The 12759-nt window shown below is 42.6% G+C and overlaps 1 protein-coding gene across 2 annotated transcripts in view; it reads left to right on the plus strand.

Annotated features, from left to right (window-relative positions):
* The window catches only part of TBC1D8 (TBC1 domain family member 8), a 106812-nt gene that overhangs the window by 48659 nt on the left and 45394 nt on the right, over positions 1-12759 (plus strand). The gene's annotated exons all lie outside the window — the stretch shown is intronic.

Below are 12759 nucleotides of genomic sequence, written 5' to 3' on the forward strand. Positions count from 1 at the left end.
CTGGCCTGATATTTTTTTCTTCCTTTTGTGAGTGGTGTGCTTTTTTGTGCATATGACTCTTTCTTTATCATTGGAGTTTGGTAACTTGATTAGCCTGTTGCTTCTGTGAGCACAGTGCATTAAATTTTTCTGGAACACAGTGTGCTTTTGCAATCGGCAGATTGGTTTCTTTAATCATTTCAGGGACTCTTCTTCTGTGATTCTGTGCACGTATTATATTTAGATTCTCCACTTCAAGGACACTTGATGCTGGATAGCTGTAGTTTGCTTTTCATCTCGGTTTTCCTTTATCTGTCTTTTTCTTCTGTACTCTCCATTCTGTTCATAACTCTTCCTTCAGAGATAATAATTCCATTTTCAGCAGTATATTCCATAGCTTGCTGCTTTTAACTTATTTAGTGACTTTGTTATCTTGTTTTGATCCTTAGTTTATGTTCTTAGGTCCACAGTCTCCCCTTTCATCTCTGTTATTTCATCATCTCATCTGTGAGCTGTTGTTTTATTGAATTCATGTTCTTGTAATAAGGTTTTGGAGCATGAAGCATTCGTGAGAATTTCCTTTTCTTCCTGAGTGTTTGTTTTCTCCTAGGATGGCATCTCTGTCTCTGGAGCCCTCTGTTCCTGTCTATTTTCTTTTGCTTTGGAGTGTTTGCAGGGCTGCTGTGCTGTTTCTCCCCATCTTACCCATGGACAGGCATTGTTATCCTGTACATTATATTGGCACTGACGTCGGAGGAGAGAGTCTGGCAGGCCAGATTGCCTGCCCTGAAGTTTGTGCCAGCCTCCCTGGCTCCCCACCCGCCAGCAACGTAGTGGTCCTGAGCAGATTTAATTCCAAGACCACCTCTCTCCTGAGCCAGGGTCTGTCTCCTTTAGTTTTCACTCGGCTAGATTTTCACCATGGGCCTGATGCAGGCCAGGTCTGCAGAAAATGCTCCAGTTTCTGCTGTCATCTTACCCACAGAAGGTCCCCTGAGTAAGAAATTGTTGTTTTCAGTGCACTTTTCTTGGATTAAAGCAGAGAGAATTGTATTTCTGTCTTGGGCCTGTGGTATCAATTTAGTTACTTTGGCCTCTTCTGGGAGTTACTTGGGCATCGTGGTCTGTGTTATCGACTCACCATAGTTAATATTTTATTGTGTCTTGAGCATTGAGAGAGGGTCCCTGCCCAGAGTTTGAAGTCTCAGCTAAAGCACAAACAAGAACCGTAGGAAGGGCCTGGGCGGCACCAGGACGTGGGTAGAGACAGGAAGAGTAGCCTGCATGAGTGACTTCTGTCTTCATGTCATTTGGGCTGTTTGAATGGCAGGAGGGGGAGACATAGGAGAACCTTCGAAAATACGTTTTCTTTTTTTTTTTTTGCAGAGGTGGAAGTGATAGAGAGATCATTCATGGGTGAACTATGCTATTATTTGGCAAACGAGGCCTGTGGATGACTGTAGGTAGAAGGAGAGATAAGTTGCTGCTATTATTATTATTGTTAACTAAACATGGACCAAAGAATCCCAAGACTTTGTAAAGATTACCGGCTTCTGTGCATAAAGACCGATTGCGAGAGAGTGGCCGTGAGTGGTTTGGGAGGCTGTGGACAGAGAGAGGAGCATGCCCTGCCATTCCGTTTAGAGCTCCTGTGTCCCCTCCCCGGCATGCACTCATTACTACTGTCATTTCCCTTGGTTTTTGCCTGCCTCCCAAATGGAAGCGAACGTTCTGTGAGTCCTGCTTGCCACTGACCGTCCAGGGCCCAGGACAGAACCTGGCCCGTGCAGTGGGTACTCAGTAAATCATGGTGGGTGAATAAACAGGAAAGTACGGAAAAGAGGGTGATGAGGCCCAGCAGAAGAGACTCCTGTATGTTGAGAGGGAGGTGGGGCACATAATTACAGAGGAGACTCCTTGGGCCCTTCCTGGTAAGCCACGGCAAGGACACTCCCGGGCAGGGTGTGGGCCTGCTCATGACTGCTGAGTGATCGAAGAATTTGCAAAACAGGGGTCATTTTTTTTTCTTTCAAAAAAGTGTTTATTGTTTTAAAATATACATAATATTTAATGTCTTAACCATTTTTAGATGTGCACTTTAGTGACATTCACAGTATTATGCAACCAGCACCACCGTCCATCTCCAGGGCATTTTTCATCTCCTGAAACTGAGACTCTGTCCTCATTAAACACTAATTCCCTACTCCCCTCTCCCCTAGCCCCAGGCAACCAGCATTCCACTTTCTGTCTCTATGAATTTGACTACTCTAGGGACTTTGCGCTAGTGGAATCATTCAGTATTTGTTTTGCGACTGGCTTATTTTATAAGCATAATGTCCTCAAGATTCATCCATGGTGCAGCATGTGCCAGAATTTCCTTCCTTTTTAAGGCTGAATGATATTCCATTGTATGTCTGCTTTCTTTCTGAAGTCAGATATCTAATGGTTGCCACCTAAGTAGAAACAAGGACATGGTGTGTGGTAGCAGGAGAGCAGATTTCAGGAGCTAAGTCCAATCAGGTGAGGGGACGAGGAAAGAGACAGAAGGTGGAGGAAACAGAGATGATTAGAGGGTCTGGGCCCCAGACTGTGGGTGGACTGGCTTTTGGCTGAATCGATGTCTGAGCTGTGAAGACCTCTTTGGGGCCCTGGAAGGACAAGGAGACTTTGGTGCCATTTCTGTGTCTGCCGGTCTTAGTCAGCCATGGTTCTTTCCTGCATCTGAAGAGTCTGGACCATGCCAGGGTACGAGTTAGCCATTCATGTTCCTGTGTGAGATGCAGTCATTCCATGTTCCTTTTGGTAGGAACAGTGCTATTGCTGTGTTATCAACACATGCATTTTATTCTTTACCATGGCCATGAGCATTGAGTGAATTGTCCTTGCCCAGTTTTCAGGAAGCAAGAACTGCAGGACTTTGAATGATCTGCCCAGATCATCCAAGAGATGGGTTGGTTATGTAATCATTTGACTCCTTGTACTGTAGGTTAATGGAGGCATGGGGTGGACTGTCCTTTCTGGTTACTAAAAGAAGACTTCTCCATTGCCACACCTAGAGACTGCCAGGGTGAGTGTCCTCTCAAACACATGGCTGAGGTGGCAGAAGCTTTATAAGAAACTCGTCGAGCCTTTGGACAGATGGCCTTTTAATAGCACTCATGTCTTTACAGGTCTGAGTTTGGACTCCAGACTGCCCGAGTCTGTTTCTGGCAGCATAAGTGCAAAGCTTTCGCGTTGCTTGCGAGATCTGGCCCAAGGTCTTGAGTGCAATGAGGAGAGCAGGAAGCCAGAAGAAAAGGAAGAGGCACGTTGTAGGGGGGAGACTTGGGTACATCATGCATGGGCGTCATGCCGGGGTGTTCAAGCAGGAGGGACTGTCCTCCCCTGGGTGGGCAGGGCTTCTCCACATCTTGGAGAGGGTAGGTGTTTAGGTTTGAAAAACTTAGTTAATAGTTTAGATGTGGAAAATGAAAAAAAAAATCCTTTTAAAATTTCAAAATGTGGAGTATATTTTTCAAAATTGAGAATCACAGGGGTTATGCTTTCCAGTTTCAAAAATGCTCTCCTTTCCCATGCGTTCCTCATGAGCCTCTCAACAACGTATTAGGAGCTATGATTATCTGACTTTGGAATGGGAAGAAGCGCAAGGTGCAGGGAACGTAGGGACTTGCCAGGGCCACATCGGGTATCAGTGGTGCCACGTGGGTGACGCGGGCACAGGCGGTGACAGGGTGTTCTTTCAGGGTGTTCTCTCTGATGCACAGTCCCTTATCCCTGCCCTTGACCGTGGCTGGCATTCTGGTTTCTTGTGTTCTGCATCACTGTTTGCTTTGTCTTTGGGGAGAATTTTATTAAGGGAGGAAATGTTCCAGGGTAGATCAGATTAGCATCTTTGTGAACCTGGTGCCAGGGTGTCCAAGGAAGTGCCAACCACATCGTTTTGTCAAGAACAGCACTCCCTGGGTGCTTCCAGGAAAGTCTGGCAGCAGCCCAGCGGGAGGAAAGTTAGAGCTGCTTCTGGGGCCGCTCTCTGAGGTCGGGCAGTGGGGGCTGTCCCTTGTTTCTGGTTGCTCGGCACTTCCTTAGAACAACACTGCCTGGAATTTTCCGTGTGGGGTTTGTGCTCGGAAATGGCTGAGGGGTGCCGTGGCTAACATTCCTTTTCTCTTATGGAGTTACTGTCACCAGGCTCTTTCTGTTTTAAATATGAAGTAATTTTGCTTATGCTCAAATCATTATACTCACTGAAGGTGTCCTTCACTTAGGGATATTATTTATAGTTATTGAAAAAGCGGGTAAATGCTGGAGTCAAACTTTTAGATCAAGCACATTGTGAGGTCAAAAAATGATGTTAAAAATATTTTTAAACCTGGCATCAAACTTTTCCTTAGTATCTTACAGGTTGCCTAACTTCTGCACAGAGTATGACCTGTGTAACAAAGGAAACTGTCTGGAGGGATCTTAGCGAACATCTAGTTTAACCCCTTTTGTTTTCAGGAGATGAGGGGAAATTAACAGGGGCTTATGGGTTTCAAATGAAGATGATTTTGGTAAATGACTTTTAATTAAATGATTCCTTAATGATCAGGAAGCAACAGATTAGGAGAGGCCAAGCACCGTGAGCTGCTGTGCTGCTGGGAGTGGCTTTTCCGAGGCTGTTTTTGCTGGTGTGACATCGGCGGGTGTGTCCTCCTGCTCTGGTCCCTCCGGATTCCTTGAAGTCCCAGAGGGCTCCTTTCAGAGTTGCTGTTTCTCTGGCTTCTGTGGTGTACACTAGAACTTTATATGTCTGAATTGCCTTGGGCTGGGAGTGACCTGATTTTAATAAGGAAATTCAGGGAGTGTGGAATTCTGTTTTCTTGCTCTGCTTTCAGTTCTGATTTTACGTTTCTCACAGGTGAGGCTTAGTTATCCATATTTATGCCTTTTTTGCTAAGAAGTTGTTTTCATTTTTTTTTGTTGTTGTTGTTACAAAGATTTTCAAACATACCTGAAGGTAGTGATACTATATAATTAAATCCTGCAGACTCATTGTGCGGATGCCTCAGGATCGAGGTTTTGTCCATCTTGCTTTACCTGTTCCTCGCTAAGCCTCCCCTCCACCACCCGAGTTACAATCCTAGAAATTGTAATATTTCACCCCTATGTATTTTAGTAAACGTCTCTGAAAAATATGGCCATTCTTATGTTCCTGCAATGCCATCATTAACCTAATAGCGTTTGCTTGGTGGCACTTGTGTTCAGTCCATCTGTAGTCTTCCTGCTTGCTTCCAAAATCCTTCCTAGGTCTGGGCTGTTCTCACCAGTATACAACAAGAGCCACACACCACATTTGGTTGTTGTGTCTCTTAAAGTCTCTTTCAGTCAAGAAAGCCTCTGCTCTCCTAACCTCCCTTCCCTTTATTTTTCCATGTCATTGACTTGTTAAAGAAGTTGGGACAGTTTTTTTGCAGAATGTCCGGATGGGGCACTTATCTGTTTGCTTCCTCAAGGTATCATGTAACTCAGAGCTCTGCCCTTCATATCTCCCAAACACTACAAGTTACTTATTACAAAGGTTTAAGTAAACTTAGGTCCTAGCTTTTTTTTTAGGAAGAATACTTAATAGGCGGTTCCATGAATTTTATTCTGCAGCCTCCGTGGAGGCCCCTGTCATCTGGGTGTCCCTCTTAGTGGTGCTGAGGTTGGCTTGTGGCTCGGGTGGCAGCTCCCATTGCGTCCTTGCCTGTCACGCTTTTGTCTGATGCTTATATCCATTATGATTGTTGCCTGAATTCACTTTTCCTCTACGGATCATGAAATGGTGATTTTTCTGACTTGATTAATTCTTTTACAACTGTCAGCTTGAGTTCGTCTATGAAGAAGAACTTTGCCTCATCAACTAGGGCTCTTTGGTCACCATAAGACAATATGTTCAGAAAGGGCGAGGGAAAATGCTTCCTTTTGCCCTTTAATTGCCACTGTTAATGTGAGGAGTTGGTGCCCTGGTTATCTGCAGCGATGACAAGTGAATTATTTTTTGTTTCGTTGCAGTTTTCTTTTCTCACAATCTCTTCCTCTCTCTCCCTTTGTAGTATCATTCTAAAGTCAAGCTTTCCTACTCCTAACATTTCATTATGAAAATTTTCAAACGTACAGACAGGTCAAGAGAATTATACAGTGAACACCGTAAACTGGGAATTGTTTTTATATATTCAGTGTGTTTCTGTTAATTGCTGTCCTTTTTGATTGCAGGCTGTGCCATCTTCTGCCCAAGAGAGCCCCCGCCTGTGGCTGCTGTGGCTTTTGTCTCGCTCATTTCTGAGGGCTTCCTTGCTTTCTGGCCAGCAAGATGTTAAATGCTCATCTTGTCCATTTCCTGCCTCCTTTCTGGAATCGACCATTCCTCCAAGTAGCCCCGGTTCCTCTTAGTGGGGAATGGCATTTAGGAACTGCAGTGTGTGTTGTAGGTTGCTCAGTGTTCTTGGGTTGTCACTACTTCCAAGGCTTTTTGAGTATGTGTGATGAAAAAGAAAAAGAAATCATGCGTTCGTACTTACTCTTCCAATTCTACTATACAACTACGTAGTTATGTTGTTAAATAATACCAGGATTGCTATTAACAGCAGTACTTGAATGAAATTTAAGTTTTTGCAACTCTATTTGGCCTTAGGATATATTTAACTACATACGTATGGTCAAAATAGTATTTAAAATAGTTATTTTCTCTGTGTAATTATTTCAGTAATTATTTTAATAATCTAATAAAGTTAGGTTTATCCATTTTTTTTGTTAAGGTTTGCTTTTTTTCCCTTATTGACCTCATTTTTTAAAAAAAGTCAAACACTTTCATGATTCTTAAATCACACCTATGAAGTCTGTAAAATATTTGTAGAGAAGCCATCACAGCCCCTTCCCTGGGTCCTTCTCTCTGCCATAGAGAACTCTTTCTTTTTCTGGCTTTGTCTTCTGCTGCTGTGCTTTACAGATGTCAAACAAATTTACGGTATGTGTTTGTATCCCCACCTTTCTTTCACAAGGGTCTTACGTATTCTGTTCTATGCCTTGCCTTTTTCACTTACCAACATATCCAGAGTGGGGAGATGGTCTTCATCTTTGTTTCTATCTTTCATTGCATAAAAGGACCATAGTTTATTCATAGTTTATACGGATGCACATTTGGATAGAAAGTATCCTGTACTTAAGTCATTTTGTACTTTTACTGCTGAGTCTTTGGTGTAGATCCTGGGAAGTGAGATTGCAGGATCAAAGGGTACATGAATATGAAGTGTTGTTAGATATTGCAAAATTCCCACTCCTCCATTGGGGTTGTACCTTTTTTAGAAATTTCCATCAAACTTGATGAAACATAAGCCATTATTTCTTATCTGTTCTCCGCAACCCCTTCCCCAGGCTCTTGCTTCTTGTAGCTCCACAGCTCACTGATCTCAGCTCTTTTTGTAACTGCTGTTGACCCTTTTCCCTCTGATTTTTGATTTTAGTTTCTATCAGTATGTCTTCAAGTTCTCTAGTCTTTTTTCCCTACGATTGCTAATCTAATTTTAAGCCCAGCCAGTGTATTTATTGTTGCAGATACTGTTTTTTTCATCTTTTGATTTGGGTCTTCTCTTATATCTTTTATGTAGCTTCTCACCAGGCTGCTGCCTTTCTCCACCTTTTGAACATACGGAGTATATTTATAATAGCTGTTTTATGTCCTTGTCTACTGATTCTGTTGTCTGTGTCATTTTTGGTTCTTTTTCTATTAATTGATTTTTCATTTGGTTATAGGTCAAATGTTTCTCTGTCTTCTATTCCGGCTTCTGTTTCTGAGAAGTGTGTCTAGTGGTACTAAAACAAAGACACTTGAATGATTATTTTAATTATAAATGAAAAATGTATTTTACTTCCAGTGAAAAGATTGAGTTCTTCTGTTTTTCACTTATTGTAAATACTTTTAGGGAATCATTAATTTGAAGGCAAAAAAGGGTAAGGAAATTATGTAAAAAGAAAGTTTTACAAACTCAATTTAATTTGAAGCCAAAAAAGGCAACGAAGTAATGTGAAAAGAAATGTTTAAATTTTTTTTTTTTGCTTAAATTGTACAAGGATACTTCAAAAAGTTCATGGAAAAATAGAACTAAAAGATAATACAAATCTTTCCACAAACTTTTTGAAGATCCCTTATATAGTGAGAAATATACACGGCTGAAAATCCTGTAATTTATAATGGTGTGAGGTTGATGTTGAACTTTTACATGTTCCTATAAAGATATTGCTTTGTACTTACAGAGTAGATGTTACAGTATCCACTTAGAATGTGAGGTTTCGGAAAAATAAAGACTTTTTGGACCAACTCTTTTTCTCCCTCGTCTGTAATTTTTACTTTGATTCTTTGCTCCTGAATTACTCTGCATAGGATGAGTGTTGAGTGAAATTTAGGGGGATACTGCCATGACAGTTACTATTTTAACCAACTCCTTTGTAGTTTCTGTGATTTTTAGCACAGGCATTTAAACAGGGGATGGTTAGTGTTTGGCCAGTAGAGAAATGTTTTTCCATTTCAAAGGAACAGATGTCAACTACAGGACTTAGGTGGTTGGAGAAGGCGCTTAACTCAGTGGGATATATATTACGCAGAGAGAAACAGTTGCTTTTTAAAACTGAAGCTTGGATCAAGTTATTTGTGGCTGTGTTCATGCAGAAACTAGGTATAGACAATGAGATGCTTGTTTTGTTTCCTGAACATACCTCTGGGGAAACCTAGAAGAATAAACACTGCATGTGAGTTTCAGTGTGACTCAGCTCCTGGGAGCTCCCGACCGTGGTGGTGTCACAGGCAGAGCATGGCCCTCACAGTCCAGTGCACCTGCCTTGGGGTTTAGCTCTTTTCTTCACTTTGCTTTTCTTACCTAGAAAAGGGAAGTGATAGCATCTACCTTGTGATATTTTCATGAAGACAAATGATATTAAGTGTATGGCATACCCAACAAAATGCCTGAGATGCGCTAGGCGTTCAGAAAGCGTCCCCTGTTGGCAACCTCTGGTTGTCTATTCTTAGAATGTGGAGTTGCTTATTGGTAAATCATCAGTGTTGTTTGTTTTGTGGTCTTATTTGAGGTTTTCAATATTGAATTTTAGTTTTCGATAGGAATTTGTAAATCTGACTTTTGGCTTCTTGTATGGGTAAAGTTTAAGATCCGCTAGTCTTTAATTTTCTTAGGAAATGGGTAAGTCTTTTCTTTTTCTGCAAAATTAGGAGCCTTAATGAGACAGCATAATTTTGCTAAGTGGACTTCTATAACAATCTGTAACATTCCTGTAAATTTCAGTTGTAGGCAACTGTCATAAAAAAAAAAATACTGCAGACTGGGGAGCTGAAACAACAGAAATTAATTTTCCCACAGTTCTGCAGGCTGGAAAATCCAAGGTCAAGGTGCCAGAGAGGTTGCTTTCTGGTGAGGCCTCTTACCTTGGTTTGCAGATGGTGCCTTCTGGCTGTTTTCACATGGCCTTTTCTTTGTGCATGCACATCCTTGGGGTCTTTTCCTCTTCTTATAAGGACACCAGTCCTATTATAGGATTAGGGCCTCAACCTCATGACCTCAATTAACCTTAATTACCTCCTTAAAGCCGTATCTCCAAATACAGTCATATTGGGAGTTAGGGCTTCAACATATGAATTTTGGGGAGATAAAATTCAGGCCATATTAACAGTTCTTCTCTGCCTTGGTTTTGGAAGGCCTGCAGCAGAAACAGAGGGAACAGAGCTCTAGTACTGAGTTAATTTGTAGGCTTTTTATTATTCTGCTTCTTCAGTGGATGACAAATTCTTACTTTATTTTCTCTTCTTTACCATTTCCACCACTTGTATGTCTATAATGCAGTGGCTTTTAAACATGTTTTGACCATGACCTACAGTCAAATATAAGTCAAAGGGCTGGCTGGTTAGCTCAGCTGGTTAGAGCATGGTGTTATAACACCAAGGCCAAAGGTTCAGATCCCCATACCTGCCAGCCACCAAAAAAGAAATATCTTTATGTGTGTGTACATAACTCTAGCAAACATTTCACAAATCAATAGCTACCCTTACAAAGTGGCATGTATTCTATTTTCTGTTTCATTGTGTGTGGGGGTGTATGTGGGTATGTGTGTGTTTTAGAGCTATTTTCGGATGGGCTATTTCATATAATTTGAAAAACACTGCTATAGTATAGTTTCAGATCTGTGCTGTGTGACATAACATTGAGTGACTTTCCTTTTTAGGCCTTTGAGGTCACGGATGTGCAGTTGGCTTGCATTGATTTATGGTATTTGTGAAGCCCATCATAAGACTTCCCTGCAGAGGAAATTATAGTTTGGAAAATTTCCCTGCTGTTTGGCAACTTTTGTAGGAAATAGAAGACAGTAGGGTGGAAAAATTTCATCATATTGATTGTCTTTGCTGGGAGAGGCACACAACTATGTCTTACATTCAGGAGCAGGGTAGATTGTAATAAAACTTAACTGCAGCTCTTTCTAGGTGTAGGTTTGGTTTTGTTTTAGAATGATCTTTTCCTCTCATAAGCGCCTTCCCAGTAGATAGAAGGATTTTTTAAAGAACAAAAGTCTAGTTTTTTGATGACTTTGTATCAGGTCATAATTCCACATTGTTCTAATCCAGGTACAACGTTAGAGGAAATAAACCAGCACTGCGACTGGCTGGTTGGGGGCTTGATTATAATTTTATTCATAGTATCTACAGTTATCAGTTGAGGAAGATGCATGTGGTTAAGCTGTTAACCATTAAATATGTTGGCCGCTATGTGTTTTAGTAGCAAGATAAATGGAAACTTACTGTACATTTGTCCGGGAAGATACATTCAGGAAGATGGGATTGCGGGGAGAGGGGGCTCACTCAGGGCAAGCACAGGGTAGCTCTTTTAGTGAATGGCCGAAGCTAGTACTGGAACTAAGGGTGATGTAAATGATGCTTAAAAATTCAAATGGAGCTTTTTATGGGAGGACCCCAGGGTGCTTGAAGGTGGTAGGGAGTGAGTTTTGCCCTTCATTTGATGCATGACCTTGGATGAGTATTTGGGCCTCCGTTCCTCCTTCAGTCTTCATTACAGATCGATGAGATAGTGACCGGAACAGACTCAGCCAGAGAGGTGAGTCCTCTCCCTTCTCTCCATCTTCCCCATTCCTCTCACTCTTTTTTTTTTTTTTTTTTTTGATAAATGAGGAAGTACATGAAAATATAGAGCAAAAAACTGAAGGCCAATAAAGATACTCCCTTTTCAGCTCATTCTTCACTTAGATTTTAGTATTCTGAGTAGTTGGTTTTATTGTGATGGATAGTGAAGGATAAAGACCGAGAAAGAGAGGGCTGTCAAGTGCCAGGCAGCAGCAAAGCCTGGGCCACCTCGAGGTGCCTGTGCAAGTTAACAGCTTCGGTGGAACCTGACTTGGTGACGTGGTGAGCTGCCTTCCTAGTACAAAGACACCAGTGCCACCCTCCAGGTCTAGGGGTGTTTTTGTGACTGACACCTACACAGCGGCCATCTGGGGGTGCTGATGGGGCAGGGAGACTTAAGCCAGAGGCAGGTAAGCCAGATGCATGTGGAGCATGTTTTCACCAGCTGAGGAGCCACGCAGACGCTCTGGGAGAATACAAGGGACGGAAGTACCACTGGTTTTAGCTCCCATTTTTCCTTATGAAGTATTCTCTTAGACAGTTCTTTTTACTCCTTCCCAAACTGCCCAGTCAGAGCAATAGTCCTCATACTCATGAACCGCGAGTCCACAGTCCAGAAGGAGTCCTCTGGCAGTCTCTTGCATGGGGTACTTACAATTTACACTCTGGGGACAAGAAGGCTGCAAGTAACATACAGAGAGAAAGTTCAGTTCTAATGAGAGGCCTGTGTGGCTTTTGGGAAAGTGGGGTGGGGCTCTGGTGACCACTGTGCCTCTCACACTGGCCAGATGGTTCTGCACTGTTGTTTGGGAGCCCCGCATTTCTTTGGGGTTGGAATATCTCCTGCTGCCTGCTTTGGAAATCCGACTGCACTGGAAGTACCTACCTGGTGCACACGGGCCTTGTCTTAGCACTGCGCTTCCTTCCAGTCAGTGGACTTTGCTGTGTGCCAGGCCCTTCACTAGGAGCTGAACACTATCCCTGTGCCAAGGTGCCCAGCGTTCAATGGAGATGACTGGGAAGCTCCTGGAGAGGAACTATAGACAACTAAGATGTCTAAGCTTATTGTGAACAGTGTTGCTGAAAGCTTCAATACTGGGGTGATTTTTCTTAGTTGCCCTTGAACAAAATTAACTTACTAAGTATGATTTCATGCTTTTGTGTTTATGTTTTAACATGTACTATCAGACCTCTTTTTATGTGTGTTTTTGAGGGATATTTTGTGAATGATATGAGAATGCATATGAGAACCTGTCCATTTCCTAGGCTCTTGCTTGTGTGTAATGTTGCCAGTTGCCATAGCAACCCCTCAGGCAGCCGGCAGAGCCCTTGCAAGAGGCTCCCTCCTCTGTGAACTTGGGCGTGGGTACCACTGGAGGGACCCTTGTTCTCATGGGGGAAACTGTGCGAGACTGTTCAGAATTGCTCTACTACTCGGGGCTTGTTCCATGCTGGAACAGTGGTCTAATTACAAATATTTCTGTCATTGAGTGGAGGTGGTTGTGCTCTGTGCATTAGCGAGGTGAGCAGGACAGTCCCAGAACAGTTCCAGGGGTGACTTTCTTGTTCAGCTGGCCCACTGCAGTGGGACCACGGCTCCGGTGGAGGGAGGCTTCCTTTCCAGC

The sequence above is a fragment of the Cynocephalus volans genome, chromosome 14, assembly GCF_027409185.1.
Source record: "Cynocephalus volans isolate mCynVol1 chromosome 14, mCynVol1.pri, whole genome shotgun sequence".
NCBI classification, from domain to species: Eukaryota; Metazoa; Chordata; class Mammalia; order Dermoptera; family Cynocephalidae; genus Cynocephalus; species Cynocephalus volans.